The sequence below is a fragment of the Piliocolobus tephrosceles genome, chromosome 8 (assembly GCF_002776525.5).
Source record: "Piliocolobus tephrosceles isolate RC106 chromosome 8, ASM277652v3, whole genome shotgun sequence".
NCBI classification, from domain to species: Eukaryota; Metazoa; Chordata; class Mammalia; order Primates; family Cercopithecidae; genus Piliocolobus; species Piliocolobus tephrosceles.
The window spans coordinates 99,682,895-99,709,702 of NC_045441.1; the positions used below are offsets into that span (position 1 = coordinate 99,682,895).

The following is a 26,808-nucleotide window of genomic DNA, read 5'->3' on the forward strand; positions in this document are numbered from 1 at the left end:
GAGGCAGGAGAATGGCATGAACCCAGGAGGCGGAGCTTCCAGTGAGTCGAGATTGCACCACTGCACTCCAGCCTGGGCAACAGAGCAAGACTGTGTCTCAAAAAAAAAAAAATTTGAGCATGTGAAATTTGTATAGGCATTGTCAAATTGCCCTCTAAAACAGTATACTGATTCATATTCCCATCTTAGGTTTAACACAGTGTAAAACCCTTGATATTACAGAATTTTGAAATGTCTGTTAATTTGCTAGGTCAGTTATATTTCAGTTGGCATTTCCTTATTTATGAGTGAAGCATAGCTCCTTTTAATTATTGTTGACCATTTATATTTTCTTGTGTGAATTTCCTGTTAATTTTTTTTTCTCTGATTTGTAAGTGTACAGATCTGAGGTTCAATGGCTTTGAGTTCAGATTTGGGCTTTACTACTAACTAGTTGTTTGACCTTGAAAGGGTTATTTAGTCTGAACTTCAGTTCATTATCCATAAAATGTGGTAGTAAGAGTGCCTAGCTCATAAGGTATTGTTAATTAACAAGATAATGAATATAAAATACTCAACCCATTTCCTAAAGTATAGTGAGAATATATGTTTGCTAGTAGCATTACTAACACTTGTAGCGTTTTTTTTTTTTTTTTTAATAAAAAGTAGAATTTTTCAGAAATGTTTTTTTTTTTTTTTTTTTTTGAGGCAAACTCTCATTGTGTTGCTGAGGCTGGAGTAAGTATAGTGGTGTGATCTTGGCTCACAGCTAAGCTCAAGTGATGCTCCCACCTCAGCCTCCCTCCCACAAGCTGGGACTACAGGTGTGCGCCACCACGCCTGGGTCATTTTTTCATTTTTTTGTAGATATGGGGCTTTGCCACATTACCCAGGCTGGTCTTGAACTCCTGGGGCTCAAGTGATCTGCCAAGCTGGGCCTCCCAGAGTGCTGGGATTACAGGCATGCACCACCTCACCTGGCCCGAAAATGTCTTTATAGCATCTATATGATCATTTGGTTTACTTTTTAAACATACTGGTAAGTTATATTAATAGATTTTCTAATATCAAACTATCCTTATATTCCTAGAATGAACTCTGCTTGGTCATGGCATATTGATTATTAATTCTGTTCTTAAAATATAACTAACATATAACAACTATTGTTTAGCACAAATTAAAACATGTTTTTAAGATTATATGTACTACATGACTTTAATATAATTACAGAATAGTTTTATAAAATTTCATTGAAACTTTTTCACACATAGGAAAGTGTTATATGTTCTGTTATGTGCCTTTTAAGAACATATGCCCCTCCAAAATAGTATATTATTTTGACAATGTAAATCCTGTTACTTAACATTGATTGTAGATTGAGAATCTAGCAGAAAGTGAAATAAATACATAGAGAACATTTATGTAATTCACATTTAATGTTTTTTTTCCCTAAAAGCATTTTCATCCATCAAATATGGACTTTTTTCTTATTTCCTCCTTTTAAACTTGAAAAGTACTATATTAAGGGAATTAGAAACATGATTCTGCATAGGATAAAGACATTTCATTTTGAAAAAGAACTTGGGTTCCATTTTGCGTACAAACTTTAATATAATTAGAACCTGGAATTCCAGTAAGAACCACTTTACATAATCATAATAGTTATCATTTATTTAGAGCTTACCATGAGCCAGGAGCTTTTCTAAGTGCTTTACGTGTGTTAAATCGTTTTATTATTTAAGTGCAGCTCTATATGACAGCCACCATTATTGTTCTAATGTTACCAGTAAGGAAACTGATCCAGAGAGGTTAAGTCCTTGCCCAAGCTTACACAGTGACTGATGGGCAGAGACAGGATTCAAATTCAGGCATTCTGCCTGTAATCCCAATACTTTGGGAGGCTGAGGCAGGCAGATCGCATGAACTCAGGAGTTTGAGAGCAGCCTGGACAACCTGGTGAAACCCTGTCTCTTTTCCTTACTTTCTATTTATATTGCTACCACTCCGGTTATCACACACTTAGAATACTTATAGTGCTGCTAGGTGATCTCTCTTGGATTAGTCTTCCTCTTCTTTTCTCACTCACCTGGTACATCTCTGCCCTAACATCCCACATATGATAAAGTTAATACATTTTAATTTGATACTCAACTCAGAGGCCTCAAGAACCTACAGTCTCAATCACTCTGGTAACCCCATTTTCTACTACACCTGCCACAAACCCTCTCATATAACCAAGCTGTGGCTGCCTACTGTATACCAAACATTCACTGATTTACAGTATGTCATGTAATTCTCTCATCAGCTTTTAGATACTATTATTATTCCCATTTTAAAGAAATGGAAACTGAGGCACAGAGAAATTAAGTTACTGGTCAAAGGGAGCTGTGCACAGTTCATCAGGAGAGCAGTCAAAGTTTGATTCCAGTGAGCCACTCATTGGACGTGGGTTCTTCAGCATGGTCTTTCATAGGGGCAGAAACCTCGTTCAGGTATCCTATACAGTTATTTTGAATCAGAATCTGTGGGGTGATTTATTTCTCTAGTGAGTAACGCCTAGCACCTATTTTACATGGTCAGTCAGAGAATGCTTCTCTCAGGAGCTGACATTTCAGCCAAAGCCTGGGAAGCACAGAGTGGAGGATGAGGGGAGAGGAGAGCATTCCAGGGAAAGGAGATGGTGTGTGCAAAGGTCTGGAGCTTATTCTAACCTCATTCGTCAGCAGTGTGAATGTTTATCTTTTTGACATCATTCTTACATCTTTTGGCAGCTTAAGCCAAATATATCAATCTATTTTTTGAGGTTTACTCTTCATGTGATTCTCATACAGTTGGCATCTATTTATTTATTTGTTTTATGTTATGTTATGTTATGTTAGTTCAAGACAGTCTTGCTCTGTTGCCCAGACTGGAGTGCAGTGGTGCGATCTTGGCTCACTGCAGTCTCCCCTTCTCGGGTTCAGATGATCCTCCTGCCTCAGCCTCCTGAGAAGCTGGGACTACAGGCGTGTGTTACCATGCTCAGCTTATTTTTGTAATTTTAGTAGACATGGGGTTTTGTCATGTTGGCCAGGTTGGTCTCGAACTCCTGGCCTCAAGTGATCTGCCTGCCTTCGCCTCCCAAAGTGCTGGGATTACAGGCATGAGCCACGGCACCCAGCCGGAGATAGATTTTAATAATCATATTTTGGGAGGCCGAGGTGGATGGATGCGCCTAAGGTCAGGAGTGTGAGACTAGCCTGACCAACATGATGAAACCCCATGTCTACTAAAATTTAGTCTCTACTAAAAATAGAAAAATTTCCTGAGCATGGTGGCCTGTGCTTGTAATCCCAGCTACTCGGGAGGCTGAGGCAGGAGAACTGGTTGAACTTGAGAGGTGGAGGTTTCAGTGAGCCGAGACTGTGCCACCGCACTCCAGCCTGGGTGATAGAACAAGACTCCATCTCAAAAACAAACAAACAAAAAAATAGTCACATTTTTACACATGAGAAAAATTGAGATGCATAATATTTAGCAGTGTATAGAGGTCATATAATAAGTGGCAGGAAAAAAATGGCAGAGATGGGATTATGCTTCAGTCTCTCTGAATTCTGTGCTCTTTCCTCATACTGTTGATCAATCGTTCTAGATATAACCACGGATAATAATTTATACTCCTCCCGTAACAGATGGATTTATCTCCCTAACAAGGTTCTACATTAGTAGAGTTTAGGGACCCTGTTTAGTACTTGGCTCCCTCATAAACACCAACTACTGCCTTATATATAAATGGTCAGTAATTAAAAGTTGTTTCCATGTATCAGTTTTGCTAAAGCCAGAGGCATTTCAGCATTTCAGACCGTTTTTCATATGGTAAAATAAAATTTTGATAGTTAAAAAGTTATTTTCAGGGTACATGCATCATTTTTCTAAAAATGATAAAGCTATTTATAAAGAAATACCAGGCAGTGGTTCTGAAACTCATGGAACATAAAAACTAAATTAAAGATCTAAGGCCAACTTTACTTGTTTTGCAGATTTATTCATTTGCTCAGCAAAATTTGTTGAAAGAGAGTAATTTCAGTTTTGCAGACTATCATTTACATTCTCTACTAGCACAGATAAGCAGATAAAAGAGTCATGGACGCTCCTTTCAGAACCACACATGATTCCCGAGTTATGTATCACCCATTCTGTGGTTATAGTTCTGTTGACAAGTCACTAGCATTTGAATCTGTCATCTTGCAAATACTACTTTCTAATCAATGACTGAGCTATGGTTTTATTCTCAGTTACTTTTGGTAACTGGTTTGTCTTGTTTTCTTGTCATGATCTTTTTGAACACGTATTCTTCTTAACATCTGAATTCTCTTTGGTTGCAAGTGACTGCGGTGTGCAAACACCTGGAATTCGATCAAGTGAAAAGGGGGTTTATTGAGATGGCAGAGGTGTGGTTCACAGAATCACCAAGTCACAGCAACGGTAGGAGTGCAGTTGGACTTCAGAAGCAACTGGAACCTGGTTTTGAACCCTGTTAAGGATCTCTCAATCTCTTGCCTCTGATTCTTTCTTGCCGTCAGCTACTTTCTCCATATGGTGAGGAGCATTGCCACTGCAGTTCCACAATTCAAGGCTTCCCCAGAATCCCAGGAAAGCATTCTAATTAGCCCAGCCATCCTGAATTGACCTGGAAGTTGTCTCATTTGCCCATATGGGGTCTGCTATGGCACAGGGCTCAGAAACCCTGACCTCACCTGGAGCTAATTTTGACTGACCCATGTCGGCTTATGAGAACCATATCTGCCAGCTGATTTTTAATTTAGACTGGCTGCCCTGAAGAAGCCCTCTGTCTTTCTTTGCCGAAGGCAGTATCTCTGTTGGCTTACTGAGCTTCCTTTTCAGCCTAAGGGGACATCTGCAGTTTACTCAGCACGTTTGCAAATCTGAGAAAACTGACAATCCCTGAGCTTCTTGTGTGAGGGAAGCTCAAGTCACCTGTTTCACCACCTGCTGTGCAACTGCAGGTGACCCATTTGGATGTGTCTTTTTCTGTTGAGAAACATTGCTGTTTATAAAAGAATAATACTTAACATAGAATGGCAAGAAATCACAATACTAGACAGACGTTGTTTCTTTTTAGAAGAGTGGGACCATTATCTTGCATATCAGTTCTTCTAGCTACTAAAGGAAAAGGTCCCAAAAAAGAAATAATACTTTACATTTACACCACAAGTTTTTCAAAGAGATAAAGTGGGAGGCTAAACGTCACTGTCATCTTTCATCTTATGAACTGTTTTTTGATGTTATTTTCTTCAGAACATTAAGAGCAGATAATCACCTGGTTCCCTCATTATGCAAAATTGTTGCATTTTAAGATGAGATTGGATGTTATTTCTAGAACTGTAAGCGTTTCTAATTTGTAAGAGCACTGTTTTTTTTTTTTTTCTGGTGCAAAAAGGATCGTTTCTGGAATGATTATACTGTAATAACTGTAGAAGAGGTAGTTTTATATGTGGTTGGTTGTGCTGTCACTTTAGTTAAATTCAAAGCATTTATAATTAGTCACTCTTTGCATGACATTCTTTTGTGCATTCTATGAGATTGCTAAAGGTAAGTAAGGTATAGCTTGTGCCCAAGTCCTAGAGGAGCTAAATGGGTATGATGAATCTCCTCCCAGAGGAGAGTGCATCATGACAAATGTCACCTACCCCGATTATACTAAACATATCCCACAGAGAGCACAAGCACAAAGGAGCTGCATGTACATTCCACTCAGTGAGTCTGTGCCCTGCAGTAGGCGGACAGTGAGAGCCTGTGAATGTGAATCTGCCGTTCCTGCAGGCTCACTTGGTTCCTGCATGCCTCCCAGAGTGTGAACGTTTCTAGGACGTAAGGGTACCCATTTTCTATATAACATGGCATCTAAATGCGTCAGAAGTAACTTCTAGTGCTGAGAAAGAAAAGGCAATCAGTTTTAATGATGGAAACGCCACTGTTTTGGACTTCTTGTGAGACTATGTGACAGTCTCCAGCAGTGGCTTCCTATGGAATTTTCAAGAATAACCTGGACGATAGAAGATTTTTGCCTCATATGTTGTTTAGGCACCCATGTAAGATGAGAGTCTACCAAAACAGAAACATAAATAAGGTGCATTTTGTGTTTCTACGTAGAAGAGAGTATTTAATCCTAACTGGTGTATTTATTTTGGGGAAAAGTGTCAGGGAGGATGTGGCATTTGAGCAGAGAGTTGAAGGAAGAGAAGGATTTTTATAGGTGGGAATGGGTAGTGGAAGGAATAAATTTCCAGCTGAGCAAACCATGTAAGTTAATATGATATTCAGGGAATAGTGAATAGTCTAATAAGATTTGGAATATGTGGGCTTTATTATAGGAAGAAGAGAGGCCCTAAATATAGGTTTGGATCAGATCGTGGGGGAGGGTAGCCTTGAAAGCCACTGTCACTGTAAGAGTTTGGATTTTATTCTGTATGTGGTGGGGAACCATTAAATATGTGTGTGTGTGTGAGAGAGAGAGAGAGAGTGAAATTAGCAGATGTATCATTACTAGAAATGGTCAGGATAGAATCCTGAAGTTTCAAAATAGGTCTTTATAGTCCTCCCTGTTCCTTTCATCGTGATCGTTATCCAGGAAGCAGCTGAAAGGAGATATTTCAGGAGATAGCTGCATTTAAGGATTAAACACTCTTATTAAAGTGTGTGTGGAGGAAATGAGGGACATAGACTATCAGCCCATTGTGCTGCTATTACCTATATGTTACATATGTTGTAAACCTAACAATTCAGTGATACAGTTGGTGCTTTATGAAATTTGATGTCTTAAGGAAATTAAGAGAAGAGCAAAAATTTATATTTAGTCTTTTCTGTTTACTCACATATTTATTTAAATTTTAAAAAATTTGTCTATGTATTTTTATTATAATTTTAAACATAACGTAAAATTTACCGTTTTTACCATTCTCAGGTGCATGATTCTGTGGTATTAAGTACATTCACATTCATAGTGCACCCATTATCATCTTCCATCCACAGAACTGTTTAATCTTCACAAGCTGAAACTCTGTACCTGTTAAATACTTAACTCCTCATTCCCTTCTGTTCCCAGCCTGGCAGCCAACATTCTTTCTTTCTCTTTGAATTTGAGTACTCTAGGTACCTCATAGAAGACGACTCATACAATATTTATCCTTTGGTGACTGGCTCCTTTCACTTTGTGTAATGTTTTCAAGGTTCATTCATGTTGTAGCATGGGTCAGAATTTCCTTCCTTTTTAAGATGAAATAATTTTCTATTATATGTAGATACCACATTTGTTTATTCATTCATCTGTTGATGGGCACTTGGGTTGCTTCTGCCTTTGGCTATTGTGAATAATGCTGATGTGAATATGGATGTACAAATGTCTACTTGAGTCTCTGCTTTCAGTTCTTTTAGGTATATACCCAGAAGTGAACTTGCTGAGTTATGTGGTGATTCTGTTTATTTTTTTGGGGAACTGCTGTACTGTTTTCCGTGGTGGCTGCACCATTTTACAGTCCCACTAACAATGCACAAGGGTTCCAGTTTCTCCACATCTTTACCAATACTTGTTATTTTGGTTTTTTGATAATAGCTAACCTAATGGATCTAAAGTATCTTACTGTGATTTTTACTTGTCTTTTTCTAATGACTTTGTGATGTTGGAGAAATGTCTACTTAAGTCTTCTGCCCACTTTTTTTTTTTTTTTTTTTTTTGAGATGGAGTCTCACTCTGTCACCCAGGCTGGAGTGCAGTAGGCGCAATCTCAGTTCACTGCAAGCTCCTCCTCCCAGGTTCACACCATTCTGCCTCAGCCTCCCGAGTAGCTGGGAGTACAGGCGCCCACCACTATACCCGGCTAATTTTTTTGTATTTTTAGCAGAGATGGGGTTTCACAGTGTTAGGCAGGATGGTCTCGATCTCCTGACCTCGTGATCCGCCTGCCTCGGCCTCCCAAAGTGCTGGGATTACAGGCGTGAGCCACAGCCCCTGGCCAGTCCTGTGTCCACTTTTAAATTGGGTTACTTTTGTTGTTGCTGTTGAGTTGTAGGAGTTCTTTATATAGTCTAGATATTAATCCCTTGTCAGATATGTGGTTTATAAATATTTTATGTCATTCTGTGGGTCAGATATTTACCTCTTCTGGTGCTCTTTATTTCTTGTTGTTGATTTGAGTTACTATCTAGTACCATTTCCTTTTAGCCTGAAAGAGTTCCTTTAATTTCTTGTTAGGCACATTTGCTGGCTGCAAATACTCCTAGTCAGTGTTGTCTATCTGGACATGAGTTCATTTCACTGTCCTTGTTAAAAGATAGTTTTGCTAGTTAGAGAATTCTTTGGCAATAGTTTTTTTCTATTAGCACTTTGAATTATCTATCTGGGCATGAGTTTATTTCACTGTCCTTGTTAAAAGATAGTTTGGCAAGATAGAGAATTCTTGGGCAATAGTTTTTTCAATTAGCACTTAAAAAAATACACCGTCTCACTACCTTCTGACTTCCATTGTTTCTGACAAGAAGTTAGTAATTGTTTTGTTGTTCCCCTGTATGAAATAAATCATTTTCCTCTTACTGCTTTGACAGTTTTCTCTGGTTTTTGACTTTAACAGTTTGACTAAAATGTGTGTAAGTGTGGATTTCATTGTGTTTATTCTATGCTGAGGTTCATTGAACTTCTAGAATCTATACATAAATGTTTTGTAACGTTTGGAAAGTTGTTGGCCATTTTATTCTAACATTTTTCTCTGCTTCTTTCTCTGTTTCCATTTTTTATGGAACTTCTATTATACTTAGGCTAGTATACTTGATGTCTCACAGGTGTCTAAGACTGTCCATTTTTATTCATTCTTTTTTTCTGTTTATCAAATTGAATAATTTATCTTAATCTGTCATCAGCTTCCTGACTTTTTCTTTTGCCAGTTCAAATCTCTTGAGCTGACCTAATGAGTTTTTCATCTCAGTTATTGTGCTTTTCAACTCCAGAATTTCCATTTTTTTTTTTTTTTTTTAGAATTCCTCTCTTTATTGAGATTCTGTATTTGTTGAGTCATTGTCATTACTCTTTGATTGATTAAACCTGATTTCCTTTAGCGCTTTGAACATATTTATAATAATAGCTGCCTTGAAATTGAAATCTTTGCTAAGTCTAACAGTTGGGCCCAATTGTAGACCATTTCTGTTGACTGCTTTTTTCCAGAGTATGTATCACACTTCTGTTTCTCTGCATGTCTTACAAGTTTGCTGAGGACTGGACATTTTAGATTATATAATGTAGCAGTTCTGGATTCTGATTTCCTCTCTCTCCACGTTGTTGCTTTTTTTGTTGTTGTTGTTGGTAACTTGTCTGTACTAAATCTGTATGCTCTGTCTTTGCCATGGTATGTGGCTGCTAATGTTTCTGCTTTTTGTTTGTTTTTATTTTTAACCCTGGCCTCTCAAGGTTAGCCCTTGTGTCTTTGCGTTGCAGTGACCAGTGATTGGTCAGGTTGCAAGGGTAATGGGACTTGTGCGACTTGGGGGCATGTTCAAATTTTAGGCAGTTTTCAAGTATAGTAGCTTTCACTTTCTGCCAAGCTAACTCATATCTTCTCTAAGTGTGCTGTAGCCTAGAGATATGTAGAGAGCTAGGACACTGCCCAGTGTCTCCTGCCTACCCACACAGCCTTCCAGGCAGCCACTGATGCTTGGAGAGTTTATCAAGTGCCTCCGTCTCTGCCTCATTTTCTGTTAAATTTCTTGTTAGTCTGCTGGTCTGTTCACTGCAGCCAGGACCGAGTGTCAGGCTATCTGAGCTTCTAGCCTTACTGCTTGTCTGTTGGTTTTTTGGTTTGGTTTTGTTTTTGCTTTTCTTGTGTTCTCTCAATCAAGTTAGCCTCTTCCTGCAAAGCTGGTAGAACCACCATGCTGACCAACCTGGCGGGTGAGGGATTTGCAGCCCTAGACAGGAATGCCATGGGCTACCACTGTCCTAACTCAAAATCAGTGGTTATTGTTATGAATAAATGTTGAATTTGTTGTATGCCTTTGGTTGATTTCCAGAGCCCTGATTTTTTTTTTTGTTGTTGTTGTTTTTTACAGTTTTGTTTAGTTTCCTCATTGCCTTTTGAACTGAGGACTGACCATACTCCTCATTCTGCTGTACTGTACCGCCAAAGATAGTTTTCTTTTTTTTTTTTTTTATTATTATACTTTAAGTTCTAGGGTACATGTGCATAACGTGCAGGTTTGTTACATATGTATACATGTGCCATGTTGGTGTGCTGCACCCATCAACTCGTCAGCACCCATCAATTCATCATTTATATCAGGTATAACTCCCCAAAGCAATCCCTCCCCCCTCCCCCCTCCCCATGATAGGCCCCACTGTGTGATGTTCCCCTTCCCGAGTCCAAGTGAGCTCATTGTTCAGTTCCCACCTATGAGTGAGAACATGCGGTGTTTGGTTTTCTCTTCTTGTGATAGTTTGCTAAGAATGATGGTTTCCAGCTGCATCCATGTCCCTACAAAGGACACAAACTCATCCTTTTTTATGGCTGCATAGTATTCCATGGTGTATATGTACCGCCAAAGATAGTTTTCAAGTAACCAGGGTGAAGCAGGAGATCAACAAGACTTATTTTCACCACTTTCCTGATCAGAACATGATATAGTTAAAAAAAAAAAAGAAGAAGAAAAAAAAAAACCCAGCTGGAACTAGGAATTATAATATATTTGCATAAGACACTGTAACCAGCACCAAGACAGTTTACAAATGATGCCGTGGCAGTGACCTGGAAGTTACCTTATATGGTTCTGGGAACTCCCTTTTCTAGAAAGTTTGTGAATAACACACCCTTTATTTAGCATATAATTAAGAGTGGGTATAAATACAGCTATCCTTGCAGGCTGCTCTGGGCCACTCTGCCTATGGGATAGCCCTGCTCTGTCTATGGTGCAGCCATACGCTGTTGTGCTAATGAATTTGGTTTCTTTCATCGTCAGCTCGCTCTTGAATTGTTTCTTGAGCAAAACCAAGAACCCTCTCAGAGTGAGCCCCAATTTTGGGGTTCACCAGCATTACTAGGTTTTCCTTATTTTCATCAAGAATGTATTTATAATCAGGAAGAAAAGATTTTTTTGTTTGTTTGAGACGGAGCCTCGCTCTGTCATCCAGACTGGAGTGCAGTGGCGCCATCTCAGCTCAGTGCGTCCTCTGCCTCCGGGGTTCAGGTGATTCTCTGGCCTCAGCCTCCTGACTAGCTGGGATTACAGGCGCCTGCCACCATGCTTAGCTAATTTTTGTATTTTTAGTGGAGACAGGGTTTTACCATGTTGCCCAGGCGGGTCTTGAATTTCTGACCTCAGGTGATCCACCCACCTCAGCCTCCCACAAGTGCTGGGATTATAGGCGTGAGCCACCACGCTTGGCTGCAAATAAATATTTTTCAAAATATATTACTACAAAACTCCCTTAAATACTCATATCTCAAAAAAGAGATAATTATAAAATTCTGTGAAACGTTCATATCTCAAACATAAGAAGGGATTAAAACAAAAATGTTTTCTTGCTAGTAATTAGTCTTTCTTTTAAATGTATCTAATCGCTTTTCAAAATTACTTTTAAAATTTAATACTTTCTAAAAATACACAACTTCTATAATCAGAATCAAGGCAATAAAATTTCTTGGAAAATAGTTATGAAAAAATCTCTAACAATTTATAGTAAAACTGAGAATTTTATTTCTAATAAAAATTAAAATATTCACTTAAAAAGGAATATCGAGCCAACGTCTACCTCACTCTTGTAATAATATAGTTTCCTATATACCTTTGATGCGGGCAAACCCTTGGTTTCTACCAGTTTTACTGCAAGAGGAAGCTGACTTGATTAAGAGAACACAAGAAAAGCACACACATACGCACAACCCCTGCCCAGCAGCACTGTTGGTTACAGTGACCTGGGTGACAGACATGCAGGAAGTCTAGAAGCTTGGATAGCCTGAGGCTGCGTCCTGGCTACAGCAAACAGACCAGCAAACTAACCAGAAATTTTACAGAAAATGAGACAGTAATGGAGGCACTTGATAAACTTTACAAGCATCCATGACGTCTACTTGTTTTTGCCATGTAATTGTCCCAAGGTAGACTTAATGGCTTTTTCTATCAGTAGAGCCGTGGTGGCCATAGGTTGCAAGCATCCTGGCCACCCAGCTGCCACCTGGTCTAGCTGTTTAAAGAAATAAACCAGTGGTCTAGGATTATTCCTGAATCTTTCAGTTACAACACCCAAAGTGTTCCTTGTTTGTCAGCCACATAAAGAGTGCTGGATCAATCCATTAGGAATGCCTGTTGGCAGGTTCTGTCTCAATTTAAAGGCTCCTGATTATTCCCTTTTAGGGCTTCGTAGAGTGGTTTTGCTCTGAGCCCAAACTTGAGAATCCAAATCTGGCAGAATTCAGCCATTCTCCCAACTTTTTTTTTTTGAGATGGAGTATCGCTCTGTTGTCCAGGCTGGAGTGCAGTGGCACGATCTTGGCTCACTGCAATCTCCGCCTCCTGGGCTCAAGCTATTCTCCTGCCTCAGCCTCCCAAGTAGCTGGCACTCCAGGCACACACCGCCATGCCTGGCTAATTTTTTTGTATTTTAGTAGAGATGGGGTTTCACCATGTTGCCCAGGCTGGTCTCGAACTCCTGAGCTCAGGCAATTCACCTGCCTCGACCCCCCAAAGTGCTGGGATTACAGGCATGAGCCAACATGTGCACCCCACCCCCCCCAAAAAAAATTCTTCGTTATTTCTTAGTCTCCTGGGGCTGGAGTGCCAGAATAGCCCTTTTCATTCCTGGGCTGAGTCCTTGTCCCAAGAGTGAGAACGTATGCCTTGTGTTTAACTTTTTGGACAGAAATTTGGGACTTGTTGCGGGGGTATACTCAGTACCCTCATTTCCCTACAAAATTAAGGACTTGTATTTTTATCGGAGTCTTCTCTAGTAAGGCTGAAAATATTAATAAGGTCATTCACATGTTGTAGGAGGGATCCATTCATTAGCTGTAGTTACCTTATTTCTTTTGCCAATGCATTTTCAAAGAAATGGGGATTATCCCTAAAACCTTGAGAGAGGACAGTCCAGGTAAACTGAAATGTAACATGAGTGTCTGCATTAGTCCATTCAAAAGCAAAAATATACTGGAAATATAGTGGGAGTCTGGGTACAAATGTATACTAAAGAAAGCACCCCTTAAGTCTAATACCATGAATCAGTTAGCATTTTCAGGGGTCAATACTGTGTAAGGATTAGGAGCTATCAGAGCTATTAGGAGCTAGTAGGAGTCCTTGTGTAAGGACTGGGAGTACTGCTTCATTAACTGCCCTCAGATCCTAAATTAATCTCTGTTCCCCATTTGATTTACTTATGGGCAAAATAGGGATGTTACGTGGGGACTGACAAGACCAGTCAATACTTTAAAGTCTGTACTTTAAAAGCTTTACTGTCAGGGGTTGTGTGCCCCATTGTGTTTCTGATCTCAAAAATTATTGATTTTTTCCATGGTAACCAACATTGAGTTTTAAAGAAACCTGGACTGGGGGTACATTAGCAGCTCTACTGGGAACTTACATGTCTGAAGCAGAGATCTCTTTGAGAAGTGATATGCCGTGGAAGAGAGGTATGTATGAAGGCAAGCACTTAGAGCTAGAAGTAGTGTTCCTGCCTGGCCTATTGCGTTTTTATGAGGCTCTCCTAATTGAACTGTGGCCTGCAGGTGGGAACATAAGTCTCTTCCCAGTAAAGGAATAGGACACTTAGGCATAAGCGAGAACCTGTGGAAAAATGTATGGTCCTGCATGGTACAACCAAAGGAGTGTGTGAATCTCCTAATTTTTGTCTGGTCGTCAATCCCAGTTATGGTACAAGATTGGAAAGACAGTATCCCTGAGAAATGGGTCAGTACTGAGAAGGCTGCTCCCCTGTCTAGTAAGAACTCAGTATCCTTGCTTGCTACATCAAGGGCTATCTAAGGCTCCTCTGTGGAGATGGTAAAGTGTCGTTGGGAGCTGTGGGAAACCTTGGGGCCTGTCAGTCCTCTATTCTCTTGGCCATTATGGGTTTGGGTGGCCTTTGGTCCCTTTTCCAGTGGCCCCCTTGGTGACAGTAGGCACACTGATTCTGGCTATAGGACCAGCAAGTCAGGGGCTCTTGTCTGGGCATTCCAGACACTAATCTTGCAACACTTCCTTGACATGGATAACCCTGAGGCAGAAGAGTGCTTAAGGCAGTTGTGAACTATTGTACTTTTTGGCTGTTTCTTTTGTTTTTTTTCTGCCTGCTTTGCTTGTCCCTATTTTTGTAAACTCCAAAGGCCATGTTTAAGAGTTAACTCATGGGAGGCTGAGGTCCCATTTCTGCCTGTTGTAGCTTCCTCCTAAGGTCAGGAGCAGATTGAGTGATAAAATGCATACCAAGGATAGCTCACCCTTTTGGAGAATCTGGGTTTACATTAGTGTATTTCCTGAGTGCCTCAGCCAAACAGCCCTGGAACAGAGAGGGATTTTATTCTTCTCCTGAGTTACTTCTCTAAACCACACACTTTTCCATACCTTCTGTTAAACAAGTTGCCGTGTGATTTCTGCATTTAAGGTCTTGGGAATCCCTCTGGTAATCCCACTGAAGGTCTGAATCTGGAACCGCATCTCACCCCACAAGAAAAATGGCACGGCTTTGGTTATGAGTGGCCACTCCATCTGCATATTCATGGACAGTACCCAGAATCCTTTGTTTATCCTCTACCGTATATCAAATGGACAATAAATTTGCAACCCACGTCAAGTCAAGTCAAAAGACTTGGCCAACTTAATAAACTCCTCTATAAACTTCTCTGGATCCTCCAAAAACTGACCAAATTTCTCCTTGTGTAAAGCCAAATCACACATAGAAAAAGCTACATGTTTGTGAACTGTCCCTCCGTCTCTATCAGCTACCTCCTGCAAGGGATGCAGGTTTGATTTTGGTGGCTGATGTGAGGCCCCACTCCTAGTGGCACTGGTTGGATTCACTTCTTTGGGCAGTGGGGGGTATAGGCTGGGGCTAGCTGTAAAAGCCAGAGGGGCTTCTGGTGACTTTGGGGGGTAGAATCTTACACTAGAGAACTGGCAGGACCCCTCTCAGAATCAAGGGACCGAGGGGGCTCCCAGGGGGAAGAGTGTGGCCCTTCTAGGTGGAGTGGCTAGAAGGAGATAATCTAGGATATCTGGTGTGGCTTCTTGGTGCCTGAAAGTAGCATGAGCTAAACACATCCTACAGTTGTCTGTTAAGTCAGGATCCTGATAAAATGCCATAAAAGCCTGTACATAAGGGACCTCTCCACATTTTTCCTCCTTTTTACAGAATAAGTCCTGTTGTAAAATAGTATCTTAATGTAAAGAGCCATTTTTAGGCTGAGTGCGGTGGCTTACGCCTGTAATCCCAGCATTTTGGGAGGCCGAGGTGGGTGGATCACCTGAGGTCAGGAGTTCGAGACCAGCCTGGCCAACATGGTGAAACCCCGTCTCCACTAAAAATACAAAAATTAGCTGGGCGTGGTAGTGGGCGCCCTGTAGTCTTAGCTACTCGGGAGGCTGAGGCAGGAGAATCGCTTGAACCTGGAAGACGGAGGTTGCAGTGAGCTGAGATGGCGCCATTGCACTTCAGCCTGGGTGACAGAGTGAGACTCCATCTCAAAAAAAAAAAAAAAAAAAAAAAAGAGCCATTTGTAGGCCAGGTTTCTTAGTTTCCCAGTTTGTACTGGACCCAAGTGGTGGTGCGGTAGAAAATTAGTTCCTTTTTAAGCCATTTAATTTGAATTTGCTTCAGTTGCCTAAAAAGGACCTCAACAATGATTCCTCTGGGATGCTTGCCATTGTCCCCCTAACAGGGATCTCTACTAGACGGTAGTACAAGGGCCATCAATTCCTGAGAGCCTAAGTACAGTTAGGGTGTGACGGAAGTGAATTATGAGGTACAAATGGGTAGTGAAGTGATCACTGCATCCACCAGCAAGCAGAACATGACAAAAGAGGTGTTGTTTTGTTATGTTTTGTTTTGTTTTGTTTTTAGACAGTCTCGCTCTGTCACCAGGCTGAAGTGCAGTGGCGCGATCTTGGCTCACTGCAGCCTCTGCCTCCTGGGTTCAAGCGATTCCCTGCCTTAGCCTCCCGAGTACCTGGGACTAAGGTGCGTGCCACCACGCCAGCTAATTTTTGTATTCTTAGTAGAGACGAGGTTTTACCATGTTGGCCAGGATGGTCTCCATCTCTTGACCTCAGGATCCTCCTGCCAGGGCCTCCCAAAGTGCTGGGATTACAGGCATGAGCCGCTGCACCCGGCAGGAGGTGTTTTAGTAAGCAAAGTATAGAAGGATAGGTAAAATAGGGTGACAGATTCTCATAGTCTGAATTCTGAAAAAAGCACAGAAAGAGGAGGCTGAAAATGATCAGTATGACAAAGACCAACAACCCTAACAGGGTGCCAAATGCTGAAAAACCTGGAACATGAAATGCCAAAAAACCCAGAGCATCCAGGAGTTGGCCAATCATGAACCCGCAAAGGCACGAGACCTAACACAGTTGGGGCCACTGGACAATGTGACTCTGGCATCGCAAAGTTAGCACAACAGGGGACTTCTGAAAATTACCAAAAGAGGATTCAAAACAGACAAGGAAAGTGTCCCGACTTACATAGAAACAATTGCTCACATAGCCAAAGCAAAGACTACAGATGTGAAAGAAAACAAAATAAACATTAAAGTAAAACACTCATTTATTAGAGACTAAAGAGACAAAAAGAATTGAGAGAAAGGGTGACAAGGACATGTTGCGATGCTCCTGTCTGGGGCACCCAAATGATAGGGGGTAATGAACTACCAAGCCAGAGGCCTTATTCCCTCTTCTTGGTTCACCCCAAAAGATCAATGTCAAGGGGGAACGGAGGAGAGACTCACCTGTCCTTGGAAGCCAGATGGTGTTGATTGGTCTTAATTTGGCATCTGGGTGAAGGTTTCCCTCAGGTACCCTTGGCTTATTAGTCATCAGGAATGATGATTGACTGTAAAAAGAGCCTTTGGCTCATGTACAGCTCTACAGCCTTACAGAGTTACAGCTTCATAGTGTTATAGCTCCAGAGTCTCAGTTTTTGCTGAGCCCCTTTGTCATGTTCATCTTGTTCATTGTTGTTTATTCGTTCATGGTTGCCAGGCTGATGCAGGCAAACCCCAGAATTGGGGCTCACCCTGGGAGAGTTCTTGGCTTTGCTCAGGAAACAATTCAAGAAAAGCAAGTTTCTTACGGCAACAGTGTCCACCTGAATGACTGCTCCATAGACAGAGCAGGGCTATCCCAGAGCAGAGTGAGCAGAGTGGCTCAGGGCAGCCCTTGTGGATTGCTGGCTAGCTATATTTATACCCACTTTTAATTACATGCTAAATAAGGGGTGAGTTATTCATGAACTTTCTAGAAAAAGGGTGAGGAGTTCCCAGAATCATATAAGGTAACCTCCGGGTCACTGCTGTGGCACCATTTGTAAAGTGTTGTGGTGCTGGTGGGAATGTCTTTTGCAAATGAATTAGAATTCCTAGTCCTAGCTGGTTTGTACTGGTCTCTTTTCTACATCCTAGTTTTTGTTTTTATTTTCATTTTGTTTTTTTGAGAGAGGTTTTCACTTTGTTGCCGAGGCTGGTGTGCAGTGATGTGATTTTGGCCCACTGCAACCTTGACCTCCTGGGCTCTAGCAATCCTCCCATCTCAGGTTCCCAAGTAGCCAGGACTACAGGCAGGCACCACCACACTCGGCTAATATTTTTTTATTTTTTTAAGAGGTGAGGTCTCACTATGTTGCCTAGACTGATCTCAAATACCTGGACTCAAGCAATCCTTCCACCTCAGCTTCCTAGAGTGTGGAACTACAGACAAGAGCCACTGTGCTTGGCCTACATTCTGTTTTGATCAGCAGGGTCATGAAAACAAGTCCTGTTAATCTCCTGTCTTACTAGGAAGGTGAAGAAATAGAAAAATAAGAATTATCATAATCATACTACCGAGGAATAGCTACCATACAAACTTTGGTGTCTGTACTACCAGAATTTTTTCATGGATATTTCCTGTAGGTTCAAACTATGCCTCTATATTGAAACTCTCTTAAAAAAAAAGTAAAAGTTGGTGAACAATTTCCAATGTCATTAGATACTCTTGTAAAACATAATTTTTAGGAGGGGCAGAGCAAGATGACTGAATAGAAGTCTCAACCAGTTGTTCCTCCCCCACCCCACTCAAGGACATTAGTTAAACAACTATCCAAAAGAAGCACCTTCATAAGAACCAAAATCAGGTGAGCATTCACAGTACTTGTTTTAACTCCATAGAACTGCAGTGGGCACTGAGGAGGGTAGGAGACAGTCTTGGGTTACCAGCACCACCCCTCCACCATCCGCCAGCAGTGGCCACATGGTGCAGAGAGATAATCCATGTGCTTGGGGGAGAGAGAGTGTGTAGCAGTGTGAGACATTGTATTGCACTCAGTAATGCCCTGTCACAGCAAAAAGCAAAAGCAAGCTAACTCAGCTGATGCCTGCCCACAGAAGGAGTATTGAAGCTAGCCCTAGCCAGAGAAGAATCGCCCATCCCAGCAGTTGGAAAGTTCTGGCAAGCCTCACCACCTTGGGCTAAAGTGCTCTGGGGCCGTAAATAAACTTGAAAAGCAGTTTAGGCCACAATGACTTGAACTCCTATATGTATTACTGATTCCTATGCAGCCACTTAAAAAGTGTTTTAGTGGAGTACCTAATAATGTAGGAAAATGTTTACCAAATCTTATTTTTATTTTTTTAAAGCAGACTTTATAAGACAAATGTGTACTTTGAACTCACAGAAAATAATGCTTGAAAAAAAGTCTGGTGAGTTCCCCTTTACAAAATGGAAATGGAACTTTTCAAGAAGAAATGCTTATTACATTATTTACATGGGTTTATTTCTTTGCCTTTAAATAATGAAAAAACCAGTCTGAATTGTATTGTTTTATAAATATGCATTCTATATTTTGAATATTTGGATATTGATTTGCATTGCTCTATTACAATTTGCTTATATTTAATAGCATCAAGAATTTTTTAAAATTTCTGATAATCAGTAGAGAAGCTTGATTGAAATATGTTCCCCTAAAGCCCATATTTGATAGTTTTGTTGCTAAATTTAGAAGCCAGTAATTGACTGAACTATTTTCTTGTAATTATGGCTATATTTTAGTTTAATTTTCTCATCCTAAAGCCATTAGGTCAAGTGATACTTGTTCTGAAAATATATTAATAAATTGGGGGGGATTCTATAATGTGTCTGTTCCTGTAATTCTCTGATACATGTGTGCTAGGCAGCATTCATCTCAAAAACAGTCAGTAAAACTACTCAGAAATGGTTGATGTTTTATAGACTGAATGCATACTTGTAGAGCGTGTGGTAGAAAGACATTTTATTGAGGATAGTTCCAGCGATTGAGTACACATAGTAAAGTTTTTTTAACACTTTGGAACCCAAGAGTAGAATAAGAAATGATTTACAAAATGTATGTGAGTTCTGACATAGGGTATTGTTTTTCCTTCGGAGGCATTTTTGAAGAAAAAAATTTACACATTAAAAAAACCAGATTAAATATTTTGGCATGTACAGTTGTGTTTTTTTTTTTTTTTTTTTTTTTTTTTGGAGACAACGTCTCACTCTGTTGCCCAGGCTGGAGTGCAGTGGCGCCATCTTGGCTTACTGCAACCTCCACTTCCTGGGTTCAAGTGATTCTCATGCCTTATCTTCCTAAGTAGCTGGGATTACAGGCGCGCACCACCATGCCCAGTTAATTTTTTTTTTCTCTTTTTTTTTAGTAGAGATGGGATTTCGCCATATTGGCCAGGCTGGTTTTGAACTCCTGACTTTAGGTGATACACCTGCCTTGGCCTCCTAAAGTGCTGGGATTACAGACATGAGCCACCGTGCCTGGCCAGCATATACAGTTTTAATAAGAGGAAAATAGCAAATGATGAACAAATTTTTATTTGTTTGAAGCTCTCCATTGTTGCTTATTTATGTATTTCAGCAATATCCTTCCCAATAGTGTCCTGAACTTGATGTTTATTTGTGGGGTGTGAATGTTTCTTAATTAATTATATAGTCCCTTAACAAGTAGTGGTATACATGTAAAAGAAAATCGTTTTTAGAAACATAAAAACGTAAAAAGGAATTAGTAAATTTGGAGTTTTATTCTAAATACTATTGTTAAAGGGCTACAAAAATAATGGGCTTATGATGAATCATGGCAATTTAGTCAAATATTTAGAATATCTAAAATGTTTGTGAGACAGCAGAATATTTTATAGAATTGATAGGAAAAAAGTTTTATAGAAATTTGTTTAGGAATAGTAATTACATGTCTGAGATGGTTTAGAACCTACCTAAGTGAAGGTCAAAAATACAGTTTTATAGAGAACTAGAAAGTGGTTTGTGAATGGCTGATTCTTAAAGCTCCATTGATAACCCTGGGGGGAGGCAGAACATCCTAGATTAAATAGAAATTGTATTTCTATTATTTCACCAAGACAGGTTTATACAGTTAAGTATCTTGGCTAAAATATTTATAGTAAAATTTTGCTGACACGAACATAACTGGTCTGGGAATTAAATATTCACTTAAGTACTATTTCATGCATGGTGCCAAAATTTCTGCCAGAAAGGTAAAAGATATATTGCGGTTTTTGTAGCTGGAATGTAGCCTGTAACCGAGTGGATTATGGTAACTTTTAATATTTTGATGCAAGAAGTAGGAAAATATTAAAAATTAAAAGGTGGTGGGGGCGGAGCAAGATGGCCGAATAGGAGCAGCTTCAGTCTCCAACTCCCAGCGCGAGCGACACAGAAGACCGGCGATTTCTGCATTTTCAACTGAGGTACTGGGGTCATCTCACTCGGGAGTGCCGGACAATCGGTGCTGGTCAGCTGCTGCAGCCCAACCAGCGAGAGCTGAAGCAGGGCGAGGCATCGCCTCACCTGGGAAGCGCGAGGGGGAAGGGAGTCCCTTTTCCTAGCCAGGGGAACTGAGACACACAACACCTGGAAAATCGGGTAACTCCCACCCCAATACTGCGCTGTAACACCGGCACACCGGAGAATGTATCCCACACCTGGCCAGGAGGGTCCCACGCCCACGGAGCCTCTCTCCTTGCTAACACAGCAGTCTGCGGCAATCTAACCGCAAGGCAGCAGCGAGGCTGGGGGAGGGGCGCCCGCCATCGCTGAGGCTTAAGTAGGTAACTAAAGCCGCTGGGAAGCTGGAACTGGGTGGAGCTCACAGCAGCTCAAGGAAACCTGCCTGTCTCTGTAGACTGCGCCTCTGGGGACAGGGCTCAGCTAAAGGAGTAGAAGCCTGTGAAACGCGAACGACTCTGTCTGACAGCTTCGAAGAGAGCAGGGGATCTCCCAACACGGAGGTTGAGATCTGAGAAGGGGCAGTCTGCCTGCTCAAGTGAGTCACTGACCCCTGAGTAGCCTAACTGGGAGACATCCCCCACTAGGGGCAGTCTGACACCCCACACCTCACAGGGTGGAGTACACCCCTGAGAGGAAGCTTCCAAAGCAAGAATCAGACAGGTGCACTCGCTGTTCAGCAATATTCTATCTTCTGCAACCTCTGCTGCTGATACCCAGGCAAACAGGGTCTGGGTGGACCTCAAGCAATCTCCAACAGACCTATAGCTGAGGGTCCTGACAGTCAGAAGGAAACCTATCAAACAGGAAGGACACCTAAATCAAAACCCCATCAGTACGTCACCATCATCAAAGACCAGTGACAGATAAAACCACAAAGATGGGGAAAAAGCAGGGCAGAAAAGCTGGAAATTCAAAAAATAAGAGCGCATCTCCTCCTGCAAAGGAGCACAGCCCATCGCCAGCAACGGATCAAAGCTGGTCAGAGAATGATTTTGATGAGATGAGAGAAGAAGGCTTCAGTCCATCAAACCTCTCAGAGCTAAAGGAGGAATTACGTACCCAGCGCAAAGAAACTAAAAATCTTGAAAAAAAAGTGGAAGAATTGACAGCTAGACTAATTAATGCAGAGAAGGTCATAAACGAAATGACAGAGATGAAAACCATGTCACGAGAAATACGTGACAAATGCACAAGCTTCAGTAACCGACTCGATCAACTGGAAGAAAGAGTATCAGCGATTGAGGATCAAATGAATGTAATGAAGCGAGAAGAGAAACCAAAAGAAAAAAGAAGAAAAAGAAATGAACAAAGCCTGCAAGAAGTATGGGATTATGTCAAAAGACCAAATCTACGTCTGATTGGGGTGCCTGAAAGTGAGGGGGAAAATGGAACCAAATTGGAAAACACTCTACAGGATATCATCCAGGAGAACTTCCCCAACCTAGCAGGCCAGGCCAACATTCAAATTCAGGAAATACAGAGAACGCCACAAAGATACTCCTCCAGAAGAGCAACTCCAAGACACATAATTGCCAGATTCACCAAAGTTGAAATGAAGGAAAAAATCTTAAGGGCAGCCAGAGAGAAAGGTCGGGTTACCCACAAAGGGAAGCCCATCAGACTGACAGCAGATCTCTCGGCAGAAACTCTACAAGCCAGAAGAGAGTGGGGGCCAATATTCAACGTTCTTAAAGAAAAGAATTTTAAACCCAGAATTTCATATCCAGCCAAACTAAGTTTCATAAGTGAAGGAGAAATAAAATTCTTTACAGATAAGCAAATGCTTAGAGATTTTGTCACCACCAGGCCTGCCTTACAAGAGACCCTGAAGGAAGCCCTAAACATGGAAAGGAACAACCGGTACCAGCCACTGCAAAAACATGCCAAAATGTAAAGACCATTGAGCCTAGGAAGAAACTGCATCAACTAATGAGCAAAATAACCAGTTAATATCATAATGGCAGGATCAAGATCACACATAACAATATTAACCTTAAATGTAAATGGACTAAATGCTCCAATTAAAAGACACAGACTGGCAAACTGGATAAAGAGTCAAGACCCATCAGTCTGCTGTCTTCAGGAGACCCATCTCACATGCAGAGACATACATAGGCTCAAAATAAAAGGATGGAGGAGGATCTACCAAGCAAATGGAGAACAAAAAAAAGCAGGGGTTGCAATCCTAGTCTCTGATAAAACAGACTTTAAACCATCAAAGATCAAAAGAGACAAAGAAGGCCATTACATAATGGTAAAGGGATCAATCCAACAGGAAGAGCTAACTATCCTAAATATATATGCACCTAATACAGGAGCACCCAGATTCATAAAGCAAGTCCTTAGAGACTTACAAAGAGACTTAGACTCCCATACAATAATAATGGGAGACTTCAACACTCCACTGTCAACATTAGACAGATCAACGAGACAGAAAGTTAACAAGGATATCCAGGAATTGAACTCATCTCTGCACCAAGCGGACCTAATAGACATCTATAGAACTCTCCACCCCAAGTCAACAGAATATACATTCTTCTCAGCACCACATCACACTTATTCCAAAATTGACCACATAATTGGAAGTAAAGCACTCCTCAGCAAATGTAAAAGAACAGAAATTATAACAAACTGTCTCTCTGACCACAGTGCAATCAAACTAGAACTCAGGACTAAGAAATTCAATCAAAACCGCTCAACTACATGGAAACTGAACAACCTGCTCCTGAATGACTACTGGGTACATAACGAAATGAAAGCAGAAATAAAGATGTTCTTTGAATCCAATGAGAACAAAGATACAACATACCAGAATCTCTGGGACACATTTAAAGCAGTATGTAGAGGGAAATTTATAGCACTAAGTGCCCACAAGAGAAAGCAGGAAAGATCTAAAATTGACACTCTAACATCACAATTAAAAGAACTAGAGAGGCAAGAGCAAACACATTCAAAAGCTAGCAGAAGGCAAGAAATAACTAAGATCAGAGCAGAACTGAAGGAGATAGAGACACAAAAAACCCTCCAAAAAATCAATGAATCCAGGAGTTGGTTTTTTGAAAAGATCAACAAAATTGACAGACCGCTAGCAAGATTAATAAAGAAGAAAAGAGAGAGGAATCAAATAGACGCAATAAAAAATGATAAAGGGGATATCACCACCGACCCCACAGAAATACAAACTACCATCAGAGAATACTATAAACACCTCTACGCAAATCAACTAGAAAATCTAGAAGAAATGGATAATTTCCTGGACGCGTACACTCTTCCAAGACTAAACCAGGAAGAAGTTGAATCCCTGAATAGACCAATAGCAGCCTCTGAAATTGAGGCAACAATTAATAGCCTGCCCACCAAAAAAAGCCCAGGACCAGATGGATTCACAGCTGAATTCTACCAGAGGTACAAGGAGGAGCTGGTACCATTCCTTCTGAAACTATTCCAATCAATAGAAAAAGAGGGAATCCTCCCTAACTCATTTTATGAGGCCAACATCATCCTGATACCAAAGCCTGGCAGAGACACAACAAAAAAAGAGAATTTTAGACCAATCTCCCTGATGAACATCGATGCAAAAATCCTCAATAAAATCCTGGCAAACCGGATTCAGCAGCACATCAAAAAGCTTATCCACCATGATCAAGTGGGCTTCATCCCTGGGATGCAAGGCTGGTTCAACATTCGCAAATCAATCAACGTAATCCAGCATATCAACAGAACCAAAGACAAGAACCACATGATTATCTCAATAGATGCAGAAAAGGCTTTTGACAAAATTCAACAGCCCTTCATGCTAAAAACGCTCAACAAATTCGGTATTGATGGAACGTACCTCAAAATAATAAGAGCTATTTATGACAAACCCACAGCTAATATCATACTGAATGGGCAAAAACTGGAAAAGTTCCCTTTGAAAACTGGCACAAGACAGGGATGCCCTCTCTCACCACTCCTATTCAACATAGTGTTGGAAGTTCTGGCTAGGGCAATCAGGCAAGAGAAAGAAATCAAGGGTATTCAGTTAGGAAAAGAGGAAGTCAAATTGTCCCTGTTTGCAGATGACATGATTGTGTATTTAGAAAACCCCATCGTCTCAGCCCAAAATCTTCTTAAGCTGATAAGCAACTTCAGCAAAGTCTCAGGATACAAAATTAATGTGCAAAAATCACAAGCATTCTTATACACCAGTAACAGACAAGCAGAGAGCCAAATCAGGAATGAACTTCCATTCACAATTGCTTCAAAGAGAATAAAATACCTAGGAATCCAACTTACAAGGGATGTAAAGGACCTCTTCAAGGAGAACTACAAACCACTGCTCAGTGAAATCAAAGAGGACACAAACAAATGGAAGAACATACCATGCTCATGGATAGGCAGAATCAATATTGTGAAAATGGCCATACTGCCCAAGGTAATTTATAGATTCAATGCCATCCCCATCAAGCTACCAATGAGTTTCTTCACCGAATTGGAAAAAACTGCTTTAAAGTTCATATGGAACCAAAAAAGAGCCCGTATTGCCAAGACAATCCTAAATCAAAAGGACAAAGCCGGAGGCGTCACGCTACCTGACTTCAAACTATACTACAAGGCTACAGTAACCAAAACAGCATGGTACTGGTACCAAAACAGAGATATAGACCAATGGAACAGAACGGAGCCTTCAGAAATAATGCCACACATCTACAACCATCTGATATTTGACAAACCTGAGAAAAACAAGAAATGGGGAAAGGATTCCCTATTTAATAAATGGTGCTGGGAAAATTGGCTAGCCATAAGTAGAAAGCTGAAACTGGATCCTTTCCTTACTCCTTATACGAAGATTAATTCAAGATGGATTAGAGACTTAAATGTTAGACCTAATACCATAAAAACCCTAGAAGAAAATCTAGGTAGTACCATTCAGGACATAGGCACGGGCAAGGACTTCATGTCTAAAACACCAAAAGCAACGGCAGCAAAAGCCAAAATTGACAAATGGGATCTCATTAAACTAAAGAGCTTCTGCACAGCAAAAGAAACTACCATCAGAGTGAACAGGCAACCTACAGAATGGGAGAAAATTTTTGCAATCTACTCATCTGACAAAGGGCTCATTTCCAGAATCTACAAAGAACTCAAACAAATATACAAGAAAAAAACAAACAACCCCATCCAAAAGTGGGGAAAGGATATGAACAGACATTTCTCAAAAGAAGACATTCATACAGCCAACAGACACATGAAAAAATGCTCATCATCACTGGCCATCAGAGAAATGCAAATCAAAACCACAATGAGATACCATCTCACACCAGTTAGAATGGCAATCATTAAAAAATCAGGAAACAACAGGTGTTGGAGGGGATGTGGAGAAATAGGAACACTTTTACACTGTTGGTGGGATTGTAAACTAGTTCAACCATTATGGAAAACAGTATGGCGATTCCTCAAGGACCTAGAACTAGATGTACCATATGACCCAGCCATCCCACTACTGGGTATATACCCAAAGGATTATAAATTATGCTACTACAAAGACACATGCACACGTATGTTTATTGCGGCACTATTCACAATAGCAAAGACTTGGAATCAACCCAAATGTCCATCAGTGACAGACTGGATTAAGAAAATGTGGCACATATACACCATGGAATACTATGCAGCCATAAAAAAGGATGAGTTTGCGTCCTTTGTAGAGACATGGATGCAGCTGGAAACCATCATTCTTAGCAAATTATCACAAGAAGAGAAAACCAAACACCGCATGTTCTCACTCATAGGTGGGAACTGAACAATGAGCTCACTTGGACTCGGGAAGGGGAACATCACACACTGGGGCCTATCATG

At 40.7% G+C, this 26,808-nt stretch overlaps 1 protein-coding gene and 1 long non-coding RNA gene across 2 annotated transcripts in view; one reads left to right on the forward strand and one right to left on the reverse strand.

Annotated features, from left to right (window-relative positions):
• The window catches only part of LOC111520397, a 34,571-nt gene extending 17,209 nt beyond the window's left edge, over positions 1–17,362 (reverse strand). Inside the window, exon 1 of the long non-coding RNA XR_002724668.1 lies at positions 16,950–17,362. This is a non-coding gene — a long non-coding RNA (uncharacterized LOC111520397). The remainder of the gene's footprint in view (positions 1–16,949) is intronic.
• Positions 1–26,808, forward strand: part of PRKAR2B (protein kinase cAMP-dependent type II regulatory subunit beta) — a 118,363-nt gene that overhangs the window by 39,631 nt on the left and 51,924 nt on the right. The window lies entirely within an intron of this gene.